The sequence below is a fragment of the Arachis hypogaea genome, chromosome 8 (assembly GCF_003086295.3).
Source record: "Arachis hypogaea cultivar Tifrunner chromosome 8, arahy.Tifrunner.gnm2.J5K5, whole genome shotgun sequence".
Lineage (NCBI taxonomy): Eukaryota > Viridiplantae > Streptophyta > Magnoliopsida > Fabales > Fabaceae > Arachis > Arachis hypogaea.
Genome location: NC_092043.1, coordinates 1,708,894 through 1,731,547, shown reverse-complemented (window position 1 = coordinate 1,731,547; position 22,654 = coordinate 1,708,894).

The following is a 22,654-nucleotide window of genomic DNA, read 5'->3' as shown; positions in this document are numbered from 1 at the left end:
CTATAAATACTTTTCCCTCTTTAAACGACTTGTTTTTGGCCAAGTCTTTTTTCTAAGACTGATTGGTACAACTCGTTCTTTCTGAGTTATTTAAGGCTTGTAGGCTTTGTATGACTGGTTTTAGCACATCGTGCTTAACCAGAAAACATTTCTTATCCTAATTTTGTATAACTCGTTCAGTTCGAGCTGTTTTGAGGATGCATGACTTGTTTTAATACAAATCACCTTTCTGAAACTTATTCTGATTTCTTACGACTTGTTTTGATACAAATCGTTTATTTCAAAACTCGTAATTATTTTTTTAGTATAACCTCATCTAGCTCGTTCGATGCGAGTAGTTTTAAGGTCTTACGATTTGTTTCATTTCAAATCGTTTAATTAAAACGTGGCTATTTCTTGATCTAATTTCATACAACTCATTTAAATTCGAGCTGTTTTTTAAGACTTCACAACTTGTTTCAAGTACAAATTGTTTATTTTGAGTCCTTTTAAACTATCAGATCATCTTTATAACCATCGGACTTCGTTGCTTTATCCATTATGCCCCTGCTCGAGGTCGAGCTTTATGAAGTCGGACTCGAGCAATCAAGCAGAAAGGATTTTCGAATGAAGCCTTTTTTTGTTGAACTCATTCATTCTGAGTTTTCTAGATGACTTGTTTTTTATACAAGTCACTTTTTTGAAGCACAACTCGTTATATATCAAGTTGTTTTGCGCAATTTAAATTACTTAGATCATATGGTTATTTTTTACTCGATTTTGTTCAACTCATGGGCTTGAGTTGTTTTAAATCATCAAGCCGTATTATAACCATTGGACACCAATTTATACCTCGTCGCTTTATCCGAGCGACCATTGAAAAGGCCAACTCGTGATTTTTGCGCTTTGTCGAGCATAAATTGGCGCCTTAGGTGAAGGGATTATATGCTTATTCCCTCCCCTTTCTAGTTTTTACAAGGTTGTCGTCCTTGTGTATGATACAACTTGTTTTATCCAAGTTGTTTTGGAAGATAGTTTTTACGTTTCGATTTTGTTCAAAAATGTTTACAATCCTTCCTTTTTAACTCGTTTCTATACGAGTCGTTTGAAGTGATTCATTTTGATACAAATCACTTTTAAAGATTTGCTTTTAGATAGACACGACTTGTGCTTGACACAATTTCGTTGAAAATATGGTTGACTGGCATAACTCGTTTAATCCAAGTTATCCTTATGTTGTTGTGAATGCTAGAACGAGTTTTCTTGGAACAACTTGTTTTTGTGAAAGTGTTCTATTTTATACGACTAGGTCATTTATTTTTAGAACTTGTAGAGATGAGATTGTGGGCTTGAGATTTTGTACGATCCATTTGTTATCCGTGTGGATCGAGTTGTTAGATCGTATTTATGCCTTAAGGGGAATATTTAACCCGTTTTGCGACTTGTTCTAAACACAACTTTTTCAACCCGTTTGGCCCGAGCTGTTTCGAGGTGTTTTCTTTCCAATTCGCATATGTAACTTCTTTCCACCAATTGGTTCCTCGTCGCTTCATCCAGGCGATTTCTATATGATCGGCCCGTGATTTTCGTGGTTTATCGAGCTTCAATTGGTGTGTGTTAATTGTAGAAAATCAATTTTCATAAGGAATTGTTTTATCTCCTTATGTTGGAGGTGTGTTGTGACCTGGGTAGTTTTTCACCCTCGAAGTTAGACACTTTGTAGTAGCCCTTTTCTAAGATTTCAGTAATCTTAGAAAAAACCTTTTTGATCTTTGTTTTGAAAAACCCTTTTCTTGGCTGACTGTCCCTTTCTTTAAGTTAAGTTTTTCTTAACAACTCGGGACAGCCTTTTGCCTTAGTGCTTTCAATAGGTTTCCTGATCTCTTTTTGGTATTCCTTATACTCAATTTTTGATTTATTGAGCTCTTATGATTTAGGTTATTTTTGCGATGCGTTTCCTTTTTTCTCGGTTTTTCCGACTTGTAAGTCAGATAATTTCCGAGTTTATTACGATCGACTTTTATAACCTCTTTACACCGACTTGTACCTCGTCGTTTTATCCTGACGACCATCTAGGTCGGTTCATGGGATTTTCACGCTTTGTCGAGTTTAAGTCGGCGCGTTTCGTAGAAAGAAAGAAAAACGAGAAGGAATTTATAAGAGATAAAAGATCTTTATTTATTTGCGAAGGTACTTTTACTGCTACTAAGGGTTTTTCACTATCTATGATCCCTTAGTCTCTACTATGATGCTCGTTAAAAACCCTTCTTCAGAAAAAATCCTTTAATTTTTGGGAAAAAATCATGAAGTTGGAAAAAGAGTACATCAGGGAGTAAAGTTCGCTTTTAGCTATAGTACCTTTTCATGTTACAAGCATGCCACGACCTTGGTAGCTCGGTGCTGTTTAAGTCGGTCACCTTGTAATAACCTTTTCCTAAGATCTCAATAATCTTGTAGGGTCCTATCCTTTTTGTTGTCAGCTTTCATTCGCCCGAACTCAGTAGCCTGATATTTTTTCTTATCAAGATGAGGTCTTTTGCGGCGAATCTCGTAGCCATCCTTTGTCTCAAGAGCTCTTTCCTTATCTGAGTTTGCTCTCAGGTTTCTGGAAAGGGGTCACGTTCTTCTTTCGTGCTCTAGCATCATTGTAGAATGTTGTCTTTAGTTTTTAATAATTTTGGACTTTAGCTTTCATGATAAGCCAGTGCCCCTACTCGAGGTCGAGCTTCATAAAGTCGGACTCGAGTATTCAGTCATGCCATTCTTGAATCTTACTATTTGTTGCTATGTGACTTTTACAAGTTATTTTGGACTCTCTTTTTGGGAGGTCGGATAACTTGTTTTATACTTGTTGTGTCAACTTAGTAAGGTCGGATCCTTATCTCTTGACTCGAGGAGACATTCTTATAAATCGCCATCCTTTTTTCAATTTGTTTTAAACAAATTGTTGTGAGGTCGGGTTTACATCCTCTTCGTATTGATGTTTGATTATGGTCACGCTGTCCTCAAGTTATTTTTGCAATTCGTTTCAGGTTTGCCCCTTGCCAGCTTGTTTTAGTACAAGTGGCTTAATGAGGTTAGACCACGATTTGTATTTATAACTTCTTACACCCTTTGGATCTTGTCACTTCAAAAAAGGTGTGCATCAGGAAGTAAGGTGCACTTTTTAGCTGTAGTATCCCTTTTGTTGTAGACATGGCACAATCTAGGTAGATTGTTTTCGATAAGTCGAGTATGTTGTAGTAGTTCTTTTTCAAGTCTTAAGTGACTTTGTTGGGATCTTTTTTGGTGTTGGCCTTTCTTCGTCCGATTTTGGTCTGATGTCATTTTGGATCAAGACGAGGTTGTCAGTTGAGAAATTTCTTCGTATGACCTTCTCATGGCCATTTATGCTTGGGATCTGGTTCTCGAAGTTGTACCTCAAGAAAGAAGTCAGACTTTTCTTTGTAAGCTCTTAAAGGAAGTCAGATTTTTATTTGTAGACTTGAATCCTCAGAGGAGGTCAAATTATCTTCATAAGCTTGGATCTTTAGAAGAGGTCGGATTTTTCTTTCTAAGCTTGGAAAGAGGTCGGACTTTCTTTCTAAGCTTGGAGGTTTTCGACCTCATTGTAGACTCTGATCTTTAAAAGAGGTCGGAATCTCTTTCTGATATTCTTCAAGGTTTTTGACCTCATTGTAGAGTTGATCGTGAAAGAGGTCGGATTTTTTACAGACTCTAAAACGAGGTCGGATTTTTTCCTTGTCGGATCTAAAGAGGTCGGATTCTTCTGAGCAATGAGGCTTTAGACCTCATTGTAGAGTCTAACCTTTAAAAGAGGTCGGACTTTCTTCGTGGGATCTAAAAGAGGTCGGATTTTCTTTGGTAAGCTCCCAACTCATCTGACCTTGTTGTAAAGTCTGACCTTTAAAAGAGGTCGGACTTTTATTCGTGAGCTCTCTAAAAGAGGTCGGATTTTCTTTGGTGAGCTCCCAACTCATCCGACCTTGTTGTAAAGTCTGACCTTTAAAAGAGGTCGGACTTTTATTCGTGAGCTCTCTAAAAGAGGTCGGATTTTTTTGGTGAGCTCCCAACTCATCCGGCCTTATTGTAAAGTCTGACCTTTAAAAGAGGTCGGACTTTTATTCGTGAGCTCTCTAAAAGAGGTCGGATTTTCTTTGTAAGCTCCCGGCTCATCCGACCTTTGAAGAAAAGTCTGATCATCATTCCCTCCAATGAAGACTGGGCCTTTGTTACCCCGACTTTCTTTTTTCTTTGGATCGGACTCCAGTTTTCTTGGTGTGCAAACAACATCAAATTCTACCACAGGAATATTTCTTTCCATATTCATTGGCAGTGATGTAATTTGTGAGCAACCAACGAAAGATGTACCATGTGAATTTTTTGTGTTATTCACTGCTCTGTTGTAATTGATATGTGAATCCAATGAAGAAAAAACTGGATTCATCACTTCATTGTCGGATTGGGTTGCATTCAAATGGACTGATGCTGCACTTTTTGGCATAAGTTGAAAAGAAAGGTTTCATTGTTTTTATCAACAATGTTTTCCCTTCTTTCTTCAATTACTGACTAATATGAGATATTTTATTTATTTATAAAACCTGTGTATTTGGAACATGCAACTGCTCCATTCCATGAGTGGGTATTATGGATTTTTCCGAGATTGTAAGTCGGCACAGATGCCATTGTCCATCCTATTTCACGAAGAGGTTGGGATTAGTCACGTTCCCTTTTCCTCTTTTTTTTTCTTCACGTAACTTCTTTTGCCAATTGAATTTTCTGAATTGAAAATTCTTTTATTCAATTGGCTTTCGAGTTCGTAACTTCTTTTGCCAATTGAATTTTCTGAATTGAAAATTCTTTTATTCAATTGGCTTTTGAGTTCGTCTTTTTTTTTCACGTAACTTCTTTTGCCAATTGAATTTTCTGAATTGAAAATTCTTTTATTCAATTGGCTTTCGAGTTCGTAACTTCTTTTGCCAATTGAATTTTCTGAATTGAAAATTCTTTTATTCAATTGGCTTTCGAGTTCATCTTGGTTTGCTTTCTACAATGGCCTTGGGACAGTGCTTTCTTCTCTTTTAATCCAATTTAACTGTAGAAGTAGAATCATCATCCCTATTTGATATCCTCTGCCCATTGGGAGAAGTTTTTACGGGATTTCTGGTATCCATAGAAACTGTATTCCAGCTTCTTTTTAACATGCTTGCATCTTATTCATGTCGAGTGGTTGTCTGACTATGTTATTGATCATCCGCCATTATCAAGAGTTGAGCTCCAGTTCCCCGGCAACGGCGCCAATGTTCCGGGGCTTACCTAGAACCGGACGGTGGTTGGACTTGTTTGAGGCCCAAGCGCTGGAGGAGTGTGGTCTCCGACTTGGAGCCGCCTCCGGGTTGTGTGTTCCAAGAGATGGGGGGTGGTACCTGCAAAGACACTCCGATGCCTAAGTCAGCATGGGGTTAAGCAGGTTTAGAATGTATTGGAACTAGAGATACCTGAGGGGTGTCAGGGACTTATAGTGGTGATCCCATAACCACCGTTGGAGTAGTGCCACCTTTTTAGGTGGATAACCGTCCCTTTTATCTAGGGATTGTTGGGATATGGCTTCTAGAAGTGGTTAGAGAGATTTTAGGGGCAGTTACTTATTTGAATAAGTGTTATCTGCCAGCTATTTTTTGAGCCCGACTTCTTTGGAAAGAAGTCTGTGTTGAGTCCGACCTCTTTTGAAGAGGTCGGTGAATAACGAAGACCAATCTTTGAATTGGGCCTTTTGGTGTATTTGGACCTGGGCCATACCGTTGGGTCAGGGTAGGAACATTAGCTATAAATATTCATGAACGTTTGTTGATGGGCTATGTTTGCTGAATTAATCATGGTATAAATAAAACAGTTCCAACAAAAGTTATCAACGCTTTGGAGATGTAGAGAAGACCAAAATTTCAACTTTAACAAGACCATTAATGTATCATGCTTTTTAATTGCAATGGTAAAAGGAAAATATAAATGGTTTTTGTACAGTAATAAATTAGTCATCATATAATACATCTGCAAAGCCTAAACCCCAATAATATACACATGCAAAGCCTTTGCCTTTGCTACTTGTCTGCAAAGCCTAATAAACCCCAATAATATACCTATATACTTACAATGCAATCACATAAATAATGACTCAACAAACTAGACTAACTAAAGTGATGATCCTAATTTTGTCTCTTAGTTCAAGGAGATCAATAGATCACCAATAACTAAGACATACAATCTATCTAACTATATATGTATAGCGGCACTCTAATATGTATGTGTATTATAGAAGAGCATTCAAAGTGGTCATATTTTTCTACCATAAAAGTACATGAATCAACTTTTAGATTGTTAATTTAACTAGTTTTAATATTTAAGTTTCTAATTTAGGATTTAGTTAAAATTAAAATTTTATAATTTAGAATTTAAAGTTTAAAATAAATAAAATATTTTTAAAAAAATTAGTTAATATTAACTGAAAAGAATTCATTATCTAATATTAGCCTTTTTAATAATTATGGTGGCTATAACAACTTGGCAAATATAATGTTGACACAGTCTTTATTAAATTTTGTTTATAACTTTGATCAGATTAAACTTTAATTGAAAAAATTTAAGAATGTTAATTAGAGTAGCGGTAAAAATAAAAAATTTAAAGAATATAGTAGATAGAAGAAAGAAAAAAATATATGTTTATGAATAGTTGAGAAAATAATTTATTTCTTTGAGAATTCTATTATATTATTTTGTTTAGTATTAAATTACTAAATACAAATTATTAAGAATAATTTAGGGTGTGTTTGGTTAGCGTTGAAGGAAGAGAGAAAATTAGATAAAAATTTATTTTTTTCTTATCAACTCTATCCTTTGTTTTCTTATATAAAATGAATACAAATAACAATTTATGTTTATTATTAAAATTTTGTATAATATGAATTATGACCCAATAAAAAAGACAAAATAAATAACAAACTAACCATAAATAACAATAAAGTAGTTATAAATAATAAAAATTTATAGTTTAAAATAATGCTAAATTAAAGAATATATTGAGAATAGTAAAAAAATTATAGAATATTTTTTTTGTTTTGACATTACAAAATTTGTAGTACTCTCTTTTATGTTTTTATTTTTATTGTATTTATTTTATTTATATAATAAATATTTTTTATATTTTTTAATATTCTAATTTCTCATATATGTTATTGTTTATTGAAATTCTTATTATTTCTTAGTTCATATGAACTTTTTTTATCATTTATTATATTACTCTTTATGTTTAATTTTTTAGGAAGTCTTTTTTTTTTTAATTTGGTTTTGTTCATTTGATTTTTTACTTATTTTTATTTAATTATGTATAAGATATTATTTTTTATGTAGTTTATTGGTATTTTATTGGTACAATTAGTATTGGGTTAGTCCAATTAGACAATTATACTATAAATAGGAGTATGATGTAATAATGTAGGATATGCATGGTGTAATTGGAAATTCTATTTTCTCTCTTTGGCCCTAATTCTAAGGATTTCTCTTCTATTCTCTCTGATTATCTCTAATTCTCTCTAGTTCTTGATACAAATTCGTATCAAATGGTGCTTTCATTGAACACCATGCCAAATTCCTATGATGACACAATTTGGGATCAGATTCAATCTAGCTTAGATCGCTTGAATTCAGATTATGAAAAACGATCCAAGATACTTGCAGAAATTCAAGCAACTTGCACCAAAATTTGTGCAACCTTGCACAATCATCAACAACTCCAGCAGCCTCCAATTTTTCAGATTCAAGCCAAATCAGAATCACATTTGCACTTGCTCCACAAGAATTCAACAAATCCAGCGGCAGATATCTCATCACTTCCAATTCTGCAAGTTCAGACGCTAGAATCAGATTATACAGAACCAGGTTCAGCAACCAATTCAACTAAAATCCAGAAGCAGATATTTCAGAGGTAGAAAATTCGACAAATCTCAAATGGACAAGTCAAGAATGCAGCACAAAAAATGGTGGACTTAGCAATGACTTCTGCACACATAGAACAGGAAGCAACAACTTTCAATTTGGAATTTCAACCTCAACAACAACAAGACTCAACAGAAGGTGTGGATCAAGAGGATATTCAAATCTCAAACCCAGAAATTCAGATCCATCATTCAGCTCCAGTTTTAATAGCAAATACAGAACAAGCTAAAATTTCAATCAATCCAGGAATTCAATCAACATTACAGGGTTGTGCAATTCGGGACAAGACAACACAAGCAATTCACCAAATAGAAGATTCATAGTCATATTTGGAATTACCTATCGCGATTATGATTGACGGTGTCGAAGCTGACGTACGAGTAGTGGATGGAACCAATCTGGGCAACTGTGATGGGACTAGAAGTAGCGTCGTCGCGATGAAGAGGGTGCAGTTCGCGGATTCAGAACCGACAGAGGTGAGGGTACCACAACCACCACCAAAACCACCGCATCTGAATTCACACGTGGTGGTCTTGGGTGGCACTGACAACACTTCAATGCGGAACAGCGGAGGCGGCGCCGAGGAAGAAGCACCAGCCAATCTGATTCTAGGTAGCGGCGCCGTGGTCGGCGCTTCCGCGATGGGAGAGCGGAAACTCACGGCAGAGGAGGAGGGTGTGCTTCGCAACGGCATTGTCGTGCCGTGCGACGGAGAACCGCGAGCTTTTCGCAGAGGTTGGCTCCGCCGTTCTTCTTCGATAGTGGCTAAACCACCAGCACTCATGGTGGCTATCTTCCCTTGGGATCGTGGCGGAGGGCGAAACGAAGACGGCATGCAGGGGCGAGTGGCGGCTTCGGGAAGAGGCAGAGAGAACCCGAACAGCAAACAGCGGAGGGACGAGAGCTGGACGGCAGCGGCGATGCCTCCATGCAAGCTCGCGACGACTGGTGGCTGCGGGTTGGATGCAGTGGCGGCGGCGGCGGGTACATCTCTGGGCAGTGCAGTGGCGCAGAGATACAACAACGCTCAGTGGGCGCCTTTCCTCTTCATCAATGAGAATGAGGAAAGGATGCTGAACCTAGTCAGAATTTGGGCTTTTTCTGTGGGCCAAAAGCTGGGCCAATGTATAAACCAAATTATTTTATACAATTGGTGGGTCAAAAATTTTTTAAGCGATGGGATCCTGGTGGTAAATTTTTTTTAAGCAGTAGCATAGCAAATATTATTTTAGGATTGCTATAATTTTTTTTATTACTTGTAATTAGTATTTACAAATTTTGTTAGGATATATATTTTTCCGCAACCTTGAGGACAAGGTTATTTTGAAGGGTAGGGTAATAATACAATTAGTATTGGGTTAGCCCAATTAGACAATTATACTATAAATAGGAGTATGATGTAATAATGTAGGATATGCATGGTGTAATTGGAAACTCTATTTTCTCTCTTTGGCCTTAATTCTAGGGATTTCTCTCCTATTCTCTCTGATTATCTCTAATTTTCTCTAGTTCTTGATACGAATTCGTATCATTTATCTTTTAATTTAATATTTATTTATGTTAACATATTAAACTATTAGTTTATTCATATTTTTTATTTTTAATATAAAGTATATTTTGTCAATTTTTATATATTATTTTTAATTTAGTAAGTAAATATTAATTTATTATAAAATTAATTAATAATATTTATTTAAATATCTAAAATTAAAATGATAGGATAAAATAAAAAATTATTTAAATTGATATTTTTTTAGTAATTCTTCATTTAAAAGTAATGTTGAGTAGTGTAATCTAAACAATATTTATTTTACTATAATCCATTTTGATATAAAAATTGTCAAACATAAATTACGTTAACACAAACTTACTTTTCATGAAAATCAAGTATATAAACTCAATTTTATGCAAACTTCTGTTTGTAAACTTTAATCCAATACATACTTAATAATAAAAAATTTTGAATTCAAAAAATATATGAGATTAATGTATAGAATTACGCTCAGTTTGGATAAATAGCTTAATTAATCTATTTTTAAAAAAATAGATTAAACAATAAATGACTATATCAAAAGTAGCTTATAAATAAGTTATTTTGTGTTTGGTTTTTAGTTCTAAAAGTGTTTATTTTATAGAAATGTGATAAAAAGTAGTAGTATTAGAGAAGTCATTTTTTTTAATTTCTCTATAAATTCCTAAATAGTTTTTTAGAAAGATGCAATTTGATTTTGAAAATTAAACTAAACATTAATACTACTACTTTTTATAAGTCAAAAACTCAAAAAAATTACTTTTGAAACTTTTCAAAGAGGTCCTAAGTCTTGAATAATAATAACTTTAAAACAATACTAAGACTTTAGGAGCTCGTTGGGCAAAAACGACAAATAAGCTTTCTTTTAATGATTTTTTTGTTATTTGACCAAAAAAAAGGAGAAAATTTTTCTCTCTATATAATGAGCATTTTCTCTCCGTACATCATTGCATTTTTTGCTGCTGACCATCATCATGAGAGACGATTTTATTTGTGAATGACATTTCAAAGCTCGTGAATTTAGAAGGTTTACGAAAAAGGAGAATGATTAGATGCATCGAAATGGAAAGAAAGTCAAAATAGATAGTAGTGATCAAGAGATCACAAGGAAGGAGTCACTTTTCCTTCCCCTTCCCCTTCCCCTTCCCCTCCCCTCCCTCCCTCCCCTCCCCTCCCTCCCTCCTCCTTTTCCAAGAGAGGAGAACTGGATGATGAGTGGATAAAGAAAAATCTTTGGTATGGATAAACCAGCAATGTTCTTTTAGTGAGGCTGTAAGAAAAAGAAAGAGACTGGTGAAGAAGGAAGAGACTGGTGATTATAGAGGAGAAAAAAAGGATTCAAAATCTGAGGATGAAGTAGAAGATATCTCCGAGGGTAAAATAGATATGAATGGTGAAAAGCAAAAGGAGAAACCCAGGGATGCAAAGAACAACAAAGGCTTAGAGATCAGGATAAAAAAACAGAAATATTTAGTAACTTAAGAAAATTAGTCAAAAACAATCATAATTTATCGTATTTAGTATTTATTAATTATTGTGACAATTAATAAATGTTAAATAAGACAAGTTATGACAATTTTTTCTCTCTCTATAATTACCAATAAAAAAATGTGGAATATATAACTTTGTTATTAATGATGAAGCCACGAAGAACTTGAGTCGATCATTGTCATAACTCCAAGAGAGTCATTATTGACTTTCAGAGAAATAGACTCCTAACAAATTTAATAGATTCAAATATAAGTTAAATAGAAAAGTTATAATTTTTTTTAATAAATTTATAATTTTTAGAATGAACAGTTAGATATTTTTAACAAAAAATAAAATAAATAAATATAGTTGGATCTTATCTATTATATATGAAATATATAACGTCTAAAAATTCAATAAAGAATAACTACTCATGAAGATCGTTACTCGTAAATAGAAAGGTGATGAGCGGATATTTTGTACGCTTTTTGGGGGTAATTTCATGTAGATTTTAGCATGTTTTAGTTAGTTTTTAGTAAAATAATATTAGTTTTTAGGCAAAAATCATATTTCTGGACTTTACTATGGGTTTGTGTGTTTTTCTGTGATTTCAGGTATTTTCTGGCTGAAATTGAGGGAGTTGAGCAAAAATCTGACTTAGGCTGAAAAAGGACTGCTGATGCTGTTGGATCCTGACCTCCCTGCACTCGAAATGGATTTTCTGGAGCTACAGGAGTCCAATTGGCGCGCTCTCAACGGCGTTGGAAAGTAGACATCCAGGGCTTTCCAGCAATATATAATAGTCCATACTTTGCGCAAGGATAGACGATGTAACTTGGCGTTAAACGCCAAGTTCATGCTGCTGTCTGGAGTTAAACGCCAGAAAAACGTCATTATCCGGAGTTGAACGCCCAAAACACGTCATAACCTGAAGTTTGACGCCAAGAAAGGCCTCTACACGTGGAAAGCTTTAGTCTCAGCCCCAGCACACACCAAGTGGGCCCCAGAAGTGGATTTCTGCACCAATTATCTTAGCTTATTCATTTTCTGTAAACCTAGGTTACTAGTTTACTATTTAAACAACTTTTACAGACATTTCTTGGACCTCATGACATTTTCAGATCTGAATTACATACTTTGTGACGGCATGAGTCTCTAAACTCCATTGTTGGGGGTGAGGAGCTCTGCAGCGTCTCGATGATTTAATACAATTCCTTTGTTTTCCATTCAAACACGCTTGTTCTTATCTAAGATGTTTATTCGCGCTTAATTGTGAAGAAGGTGATGATCCGTGACACTCATCACCTTCCTCAATTCATAAACGTGTGCCTGACAACCACCTCTGTTCTACATCAGACTGAATGAATATCTCTTAGATTCCCCAACAGAATCTTCGTGGTATAAGCCGGATTGATGGCGGCATTCATGAGAATCCGGAAAGTCTAAACCTTGTCTGTGGTATTCCGAGTAGGATTCCGGGAATGAATGACTGTGACGTGCTTCAAACTCCTGAGGGCTGGGCGTTAGTGACAGACGCAAAAGAATCAATGGATTCTATTCCAACCTGATTGAGAACCGACAGATGATTAGCCGTGCTGTGACAGAGCATAGGAACGTTTTCACTGAGAGGATGGGAAGTAGCCACTGACAACGGTGACACCCTACATAGAGCTTGCCATGGAAGGAACCTGCGTGTGAGAAGAGGATTTCAAGGAAGAGTTGAAGTCAGAGGACAAAGCATCTCCAAAACTCCAACATATTCCCCAGTACTGCAAAACAAAGTAACATTGTTCCCTCTTTTATTTTTATAATCAAATCTAGTAATCTCACTTTTAATCCTATTGACATCCTGACTAAGATTAATAAAATAAATATTGATTGCTTCAAACCAATAATCTCTATGGATTCGACCCTTACTCACGTAAGGTATTACTTGGACGACCCAGTACACTTGCTGGTTAGTTGAACGGAGTTGTGAATTCAACCAGTGCCATAATAAGGATTTTGAATGAACAAGAGTCACAATAGTTTTTGTGTACATGCCCAAGAGCCAATATTGTTGATCACAATTTCGTCCACCAAGTTTTTGGCGCCGTTGCCGGGGATTATTGAGTTTGAACAATTGAAGGTTTATTTTATTTCTTAGATTAGGAATAATTTATTTTTATTTTTATTCTTATTTTTATTGTTATAGAGTCATTAAATTTTGATAGGATAGTTTCTTTTCAAAAAAATTTCTTTTCAAAATTTATTATTTTCTTTTAATTAATTGCTAATTTTCGTGAGTTTTAGTGTCTTGTTCTAAGTTTGGTGTCACTTGCATACCTCATATTTTTCTTTAAAATTTTCGACTTGTGATCTTTGTTCTTCATTAATCTTCAAGTTGTCCTTGCTTATTTTTCTTGTTTGATCTTGAGTTTTTCTTGCTTTGTGTCTTTTCTTGTTTCACTTGTGTTCCTTTTAAAGCACTAATTGGAACATCTGCACCAAGTGTCATATTTATTCCCAATTGGCTAAAGCATTGGTTTGTATTCTTGATGAGGGAGCACCAGTACTTTTGAAAATCTTTTTCAAAAAAATAATTTTTCTTGATTTAATCTTGTGCCAAACTCTAAGTTTGGTGTTTTCTTGTTAATCTTTCTTTAATTTTCGAAAACTTGTCTTGATTTTCTAAAAATTTTAAGTTTGGTGTTCTTTCTTGTGTTCTTGGTGTTCTTGTGAATCTTCAAAGTGTTCTTGAGTTTTTCTTGTGTCTTGATCTTAAAATTTTTAAGTTTGGTGTTCCTTGGTGTTTTCTCTCCAAAAATTTTCGAAAATAAGGAGCATTAGATCTAAAAATTTTAAGTCTTGTGTCTTTTGTGTGTTTTTCGCTTTCATCATAAAATTCAAAATTCAAAAATTTTATATTTTCCAACTACTTTTTCGAAATTTTTTTAAAATTTTTAGATTTTAATTTCAATTTTTCAAAAAAAAAATTTCTGAAAAAAAAATATTTTTAACTTCTTTTTATTTATTCCATTTTTATTTATTCCATTACTATAAAATAAATAATTCTCAACATATAAATTCTCAACTTGTATTCCATTATGGAAGCAAGTAGGAATGAACAGTCCAAGAGGACTCTGGGGTCATATGCTAACCCCACTACTGCTTCATATGGGAGTAGTATCTGTATACCTTCCATTGGAGTTAGTAGCTTTGAGCTGAATCCTCAGCTCATTATCATGGTGCAGCAAAACTGCCAGTACTCTGGTCTTCCACATGAAGAACCTACAGAATTTCTGGCACAATTTCTGCAAATTGCTGATACAGTACATGATAAGGAAGTGGATCAGGATGTCTACAGATTACTACTGTTTCCATTTGCTGTAAAAGATCAAGCTAAGAGGTGGTTAAATAACCAGCCTAAGAACAGCATAAAAACATGGAAACAGCTGTCAGAAAAATTCCTGAATCACTATTTCCCTCCAAAACGGATGACACAGCTAAGGCTAAGCATCCAAGGCTTCAAACAAGGAGATAATGAATCCCTTTATGATGCTTGGGAGAGATACAGAGAGATGCTAAGAAAATGCCCCTCTGAAATGTTTTCAGAATGGGTGCAATTAGACATCTTCTACTATGGGCTTACAGAAAAAGCTCAGATTTCTCTAGACCACTCAGCTGGTGGATCTATACATATGAGAAAAACAATTGAAGAAGCTCAAGAGCTCATTGATACAGTTGCCAGAAATCAGCATCTGTACCTAAGCAGTGAATCTTCCATGAAAGAAGAAGCTAAAACAGTAACTGCAGAACTCAGTCCGGTGGATCAGGCTAATGAATTCAATCAGCAATTAGACTTTCTAACTCAGCAGCTAGCCGAATTCAAGGAAATGTTACAGGAAACAAGAATGGCTAACAGGAACATGGAAGTGCAATTAAAACAGACAGAAAAGCAACTGTCAAAACAAATAGCAGATGAATGCCAAGCAGTTCAATTAAGAAGTGGGAAAACATTAAATACCTCACTTCAAAGCAGCAAGAAGACAGGAAATGAACAAATAGCTACTCAAAATCCCTCTGAGGACAGGCAGAGCCCAGAAAGGGATAAAGCTGGCGCTGAACGCCCAGACCATGCTCATTTCTGGCGTTCAACGCCAGAAACAAGCATGGATCTGGCGTTGAACGCCCAAAAGGAACATGGTTCTGGCGTTCAAACGCCAGTAACAAGCAAGGAGGTGGCGTTTAACGCCACCCCAGCTTCCACCCCTGGTATTCAAACGCCAGTGGGTGATCAGTCACATACAAGTGCTGATAACAACCCTTCTAAAAAGGCTTCCCAACCCACTTCTGTAGGTAATAAACCGGCAGCAACTAAGGTTGAGGAATACAAAGCCAAAATGCCTTATCCTCAAAAACTCCGCCAAGCGGAACAGGATAAGCAATTTGCCCGCTTTGCAGACTATCTCAGGACTCTTGAAATAAAGATCCCGTTTGCAGAGGCACTTGAGCAAATACCTTCTTATGCTAAGTTCATGAAAGAGATCTTAAGTCATAAGAAGGATTGGAGGGAAACTGAAAAAGTTTACCTCACTGAAGAATGCAGTGCAGTCATTCTGAAAAGCTTACCTGAGAAGCTTAAAGATCCTGGGAGCTTTATGATACCATGCACATTAGAAGGTGTTTGTACCAAGCAAGCTTTATGCGATCTTGGGGCAAGTATCAACCTAATACCTGCATCTACTATCAGAAAGCTTGGTTTGACTGAAGAAATCAAACCAACCAGGATATGTCTTCAACTTGCTGATGGCTCCATTAAATACCCATCAGGCGTGATTGAAGACATGATTGTCAAGGTTGGGCCATTTGCCTTTCCTACTGACTTTGTGGTGCTGGAAATGGAGGAGCACAAGAGTGCAACTCTCATTCTAGGAAGACCTTTCCTAGCAACTGGCCGAACCCTCATTGATGTCCAAAAAGGGGAAGTGACCTTGAGAGTCAATGAGGAGGAGTTCAAGTTGAATGTTGTTAAAGCCATGCAACATCCAGATAACCCAAATGACTGCATGAGTGTTGATATTATTGACTCTCTGGTAAGAGAGGTCAATATGGCTGAGAGTCTCGAATCAGAGCTGGAGGACATCTTTAAAGATGTTCAGCCTGATTTGGAGGAATCAGAGAAGATAATAGAACCTTTGAAAATCCCTCAAGAAGAGGAGAAACCTCCAAAACCCGAGCTCAAACCATTACCACCATCTCTGAAATATGCATTTCTGGGAGAAGGTGAAACCTTTCCTGTAATTATAAGCTCTACCTTAGAGCCACAGGAAGAGGAAGCACTAATTCAAGTGCTAAGGACGCACAAGACAGCTCTTGGGTGGTCCATTAGTGATCTTAAGGGCATTAGCCCAGCCAGATGCATGCACAAAATCTTGTTGGAGGATGACGCCAAGCCAGTGGTTCAACCACAAAGGCGGCTGAACCCAGCTATGAAAGAAGTGGTGCAAAAAGAGGTTACTAAATTACTAGAGGCTGGGATTATTTATCCTATTTCTGACAGCCCCTGGGTGAGCCCTGTCCAAGTTGTCCCTAAGAAGGGTGGCATGACAGTGGTTCATAATGAAAAAAATGAACTGGTTCCTACAAGGACAGTTACAGGGTGGCGTATGTGCATTGATTACAGAAGACTCAACACAGCCACCAGAAAGGATCATTTTCCTTTACCATTCATAGACCAGATGCTAGAAAGACTAGCAGGTCATGAATACTACTGCTTCCTGGATGGATATTCAGGTTATAATCAAATTGCAGTAGATCCCCAGGATCAGGAGAAAACGGCATTCACATGCCCATCTGGAGTATTTGCATACAGAAGGATGCCATTTGGCCTGTGCAATGCACCTGCAACCTTTCAGAGGTGCATGCTCTCAATTTTCTCTGATATGGTGGAAAAATTTCTGGAAGTCTTCATGGATGACTTTTCAGTATTTGGAGACTCATTCAGCTCCTGCCTTAACCATTTAGCACTTGTTCTGAAAAGATGCCAAGAGACTAACCTGGTTTTAAACTGGGAAAAATGTCACTTTATGGTGACTGAAGGAATTGTCCTTGGGCACAAAATTTCAAACAAGGGAATAGAGGTGGACCAAGCTAAGGTAGAAGTAATTGAAAAATTACCACCACCTGCTAATGTTAAGGCAATCAGAAGCTTTCTGGGGCATGCAGGATTCTATAGGAGGTTTATAAAGGATTTTTCAAAAATCGCCAAACCTCTGAGCAACCTGCTAGCTGCAGACACACCATTTATCTTTGATAAAGAGTGTCTGCAGGCATTTGAGACTCTGAAAGCTAAATTGGTTACAGCACCAATCATCTCTGCACCAGACTGGACATTACCATTTGAACTGATGTGTGATGCCAGTGACCATGCCATTGGTGCAGTGTTGGGACAAAGGCATGACAAGCTTCTGCATGTCATTTACTATGCCAGCTGTGTGCTAAATGATGCACAGAAGAATTACACAACCACAGAAAAAGAGCTACTTGCAGTGGTTTACGCCATTGACAAATTCAGATCCTACTTAGTAGGATCAAAAGTGATTGTGTACACTGATCATGCTGCTCTTAAATATCTACTCACAAAGCAGGATTCAAAACCCAGACTCATCAGATGGGTGCTGCTTCTGCAAGAGTTTGATATAGAAATAAGAGACAGAAAAGGGACAGAAAATCAAGTAGCAGATCACCTGTCCTGAATAGAACCAGTGGAAGGGGCGTCCCTCCCTCTCACTGAAATCTCTGAAACCTTTCCGGATGAGCAACTGCTGGCCATCCAGGAAGTGCCATGGTTTGCAGACATTGCAAACTACAAGGCAGTGAGATTCATACCCAAAGAGTACAGTAAGGTGCAATCAAAGAAATTAATCACAGATGCAAAGTACTATCTTTGGGATGAACCATATCTCTTTAAGAGATGTGCAGACGGAGTAATCCGTAGATGTGTGCCTAAAGAAGAAGCACAGAAGATCCTCTGGCATTGCCATGGATCACAGTATGGAGGACATTTTGGAAGTGAACGAACAGCCACAAGAGTCCTCCAAAGTGGCTTCTACTGGCCTACTCTCTATAAAGATTCCCGAGCATTTGTGCTTAATTGTGACAGTTGCCAAAGATCAGGCAACCTGCCTCACAGTTATGCCATGCCTCAACAAGGAATCTTGGAGATTGAGTTGTTTGATGTATGGGGCATTGACTTCATGGGACCTTTCCCACCATCATACTCAAACACTTATATTCTGGTGGCAGTGGATTATGTATCCAAATGGGTGGAGGCTATTGCAACACCCACTAATGACACTAAAACAGTGTTAAAATTCCTCCAGAAACACATCTTCAGCAGATTTGGTATCCCTAGAGTGTTAATCAGTGATGGGGGCACTCATTTCTGTAATAAACAGCTCTACTCTGCCCTGGTACGGTATGGAGTCAACCACAGGGTAGCTACTCCATATCACCCACAAACTAATGGGCAAGCTGAAGTCTCAAATAGAGAACTTAAAAGAATCCTGGAACGGACTGTAATTAACCGTAGAAAGGACTGGGCAAGAAGCTTGGATGATGCTCTGTGGGCATACAGAACAGCATTTAAGACCCCTATAGGGACCTCTCCATACCAGCTTGTGTATGGAAAGGCGTGTCACTTGCCAGTGGAACTGGAACACAAGGCCTACTGGGCAACCAGATTCCTGAACCTTGATGCCAAGTTAGCTGGAGAAAGACGATTGCTCCAGTTAAATGAGCTAGAGGAATTTAGACTCAATGCTTTTGAGAATGCAAAAATTTACAAGGAAAAAGCAAAAAGATGGCATGATAAGAAATTGTCATCCAGAGTCTTTGAGCCAGGGCAGAAAGTTCTGCTATTTAATTCTAGGCTCAAATTATTCCCCGGGAAATTAAAATCCCGGTGGAGAGGTCCATATGTAATTACAAGTGTATCACCATATGGATACGTAGAGCTTCAGGATAATGAATCTAACAAAAAGTTCATTGTTAATGGACAGAGAGTTAAACATTATCTTGAAGGCAATTTTGAGCAAGAATGCTCAAAACTGAGACTTGATTAAAAGCTCAGTAATAGTCCAGCTAATGACATTAAAGAAGCGCTTGCTGGGAGGCAACCCAGCCAATCACAAAATTTAATTTTATTCGTTTTTCTAATAAATTAAAGTTTTACAGGTAGATGCTACAGTATCTTCAAAAGGTGAAATAGCAATTGGTTGAAGTCACAGAGTTACAGGGAAATTTGGAAGCTCACTGGCGTGAAAAAGCTAGTAAGAAACATTTTGGGCGTTGAACGCCCAAAAGAAGCACCCACTGGGCGTTCAACGCCAGTAAGGGTAGCCATCTGGGCGTTCAACGCCAGAAAGAAGCATCAGCTGGACGTTGAACGCCCAGGAGAAGCAGCATTTGGGCGTTAAACGCCCAAAACATGCATCGTTTGGGCGTTTAACGCCAGGATGGTGGGGAGGAGGTAAAATTCGTTTTTCTTTATAATTTTTCTAAATTTTTATGTTTCAATTCATGATTTCTTGCATAAACATGTTTCAAAATGTCATCCTTCAATTCCAAAATTTTTAATCCTAATTTATAAGAACACTAATTTCTAAAATCCCTTTTTCAAAAATATCAAATATATCTTAATTCATAAACCCAACTCTTTTCCAATCCAAATCTTTTTCAACTCATCATATCTTTTGAATTTTGAAATTGCCTCTCCCTCTATTCCTCTCCTGTCCTTTCTTTTGCTTGAGGACAAGCAAACCTCTAAGTTTGGTGTGAGTTGCCATGATCACTGAGCTAAAACTCATCAAGATCATGGCACCTAAGGGAACAAGAAGAGCAAGGATGTGAACTTAAAGGAGCTGAAGCGTCAGAAATTAATTCTTGAAGGCACCCCACAGACTAGAGGAACATCCACTTGCCAAAACACAGGTCGTTGAGTTCTAATCTTTGCCCTAACTCTGTGATAACTGTTCTTATTAGAAATTTACCTTAGAAGTTATATATTAGTAGTAGTAATTAGTATCTCTATTTTGATTTTATTTCCAATTAAGCTATAATTTATTTTTCTCATCATCATCAGGCATGAATAAAGTAGTAGATTTTTTAGAATAAAGAAGTAATCTATATTTTTCGAGTTCTTAATAATAAAAATTATAATTAATTATATGTGGTGGCAATACTTTTTGTTCTCTGAATGAATGCTTGAACAGTGCATAATATGTACTTTGAATTTGATGAATATTGGCTCCTGAAAGGATGAGGAACACGAAAAATATTATTGATGATCTGAAAAATCATGAAATTGATTCTTGAAGCAAGAAAAAGCAGTTCAAAAAAAAAAAAACAAAACAAAACAAAAAAAAAATATTCACAAGCCATGAGCACTAGGCAAGAGTAAAAAGGATCCAAGGCTTTGAGCATCAATGGATAGGAGGGCCTAAGGAAATAAAATCCAGGCCTAAGCGGCTAAACCAAGCTGTCCCTAACCATGTGCTTGTGTCATGAAGGTCCAAGTGAAAAGCTTGAGACTGAGTGGTTAAAGTCGTGATCCAAAGCAAAAGAGTGTGCTTAAGAGCTCTGGACACCACTGACTGGGGACTCTAGCAAAGCTGAGTCATAATCTGAAAAGGTTCACCCAGTTATGTGTCTGTGGCATTTATGTATCCGGTGGTAATACTGGAAGACAAAGTGCTTAGGGCCACGGCCAAGACTCATAAAATAACTGTGTTCAAGAATCAACATACTACACTAAGAGAGTCAATAATACTATCTGAATTCTGAGTTCCTAAGGATGCCAATCATTCTGAAAATTTAAAGATACAGGGAGATGCCAAAACTGTTCAGAGACAAAAAGCTACAAGCCCCGCTCATCTAATAAGAATCTGAGCTTCATTTAAAACTCGAGAATATTATTACTTCTTTATTTCTGTTAAAACCTATTTTATTTGTCTAGTTGCTTGAGGACAAGCAACAGTTTAAGTTTGGTGTTGTGATGAGCGGATATTTTGTACGCTTTTGGGGGTAATTTCATGTAGATTTTAGCATGTTTTAGTTAGTTTTTAGTAAAATAATATTAGTTTTTAGGCAAAAATCATATTTCTGGACTTTACTATGGGTTTGTGTGTTTTTCTGTGATTTCAGGTATTTTCTGGCTGAAATTGAGGGAGCTGAGCAAAAATCTGACTTAGGCTGAAAAAGGACTGCTGATGCTGTTGGATCCTGACCTCCCTGCACTCGAAATGGATTTTCTGGAGCTACAGGAGTCCAATTGGCGCGCTCTCAACGGCGTTGGAAAGTAGATATCCAGGGCTTTCCAGCAATATATAATAGTCCATACTTTGCGCAAGGATAGACGACGTAACTTGGCGTTAAACGCCAAGTTCATGCTGCTGTCTGGAGTTAAACGCCAGAAAAACGTCATTATCCGGAGTTGAACGCCCAAAACACGTCATAACCTGAAGTTTGACGCCAAGAAAGGCCTCTACACGTGGAAAGCTTTAGTCTCAGCCCCAGCACACACCAAGTGGGCCCCAGAAGTGGATTTCTGCACCAATTATCTTAGCTTATTCATTTTCTGTAAACCTAGGTTACTAGTTTACTATTTAAACAACTTTTACAGACATTTCTTGGACCTCATGACATTTTCAGATCTGAATTACATACTTTGTGATGGCATGAGTCTCTAAACTCCATTGTTGGGGGTGAGGAGCTCTGCAGCGTCTCGATGATTTAATACAATTCCTTTGTTTTCCATTCAAACACGCTTGTTCTTATCTAAGATGTTTATTCGCGCTTAATTGTGAAGAAGGTGATGATCCGTGACACTCATCACCTTCCTCAATTCATGAACGTGTGCCTGACAACCACCTCCGTTCTACATCAGACTGAATGAATATCTCTTAGATTCCCCAACAGAATCTTCGTGGTATAAGCCGGATTGATGGCGGCATTCATGAGAATCCGAAAAGTCTAAACCTTGTCTGTGGTATTTCGAGTAGGATTCCGGGAATGAATGACTGTGACGTGCTTCAAACTCCTGAGGGCTGGGCGTTAGTGACAGACGCAAAAGAATCAATGGATTCTATTCCAACCTGATTGAGAACCGACAGATGATTAGCCGTGCTGTGACAGAGCATAGGAACGTTTTCACTGAGAGGATGGGAAGTAGCCACTGACAACGGTGACACCCTACATAGAGCTTGCCATGGAAGGAACCTGCGTGTGAGAAGAGGATTTCAAGGAAGAGTTGAAGTCAGAGGACAAAGCATCTCCAAAACTCCAACATATTCCCCAGTACTGCAAAACAAAGTAACATTGTTCCCTCTTTTATTTTTATAATCAAATCTAGTAATCTCACTTTTAATCCTATTGACATCCTGACTAAGATTAATAAAATAAATATTGATTGCTTCAAACCAATAATCTCTGTGGATTCGACCCTTACTCACGTAAGGTATTACTTGGACGACCCAGTACACTTGCTGGTTAGTTGAACGGAGTTGTGAATTCAACCAGTGCCATAATAAGGATTTTGAATGAACAAGAGTCACAATAGTTTTTGTGTACATGCCCAAGAGCCAATATTGTTGATCACAATTTCGTCCACCAAAAGGTTAACATATCGAGTATTTATTCTTGAAA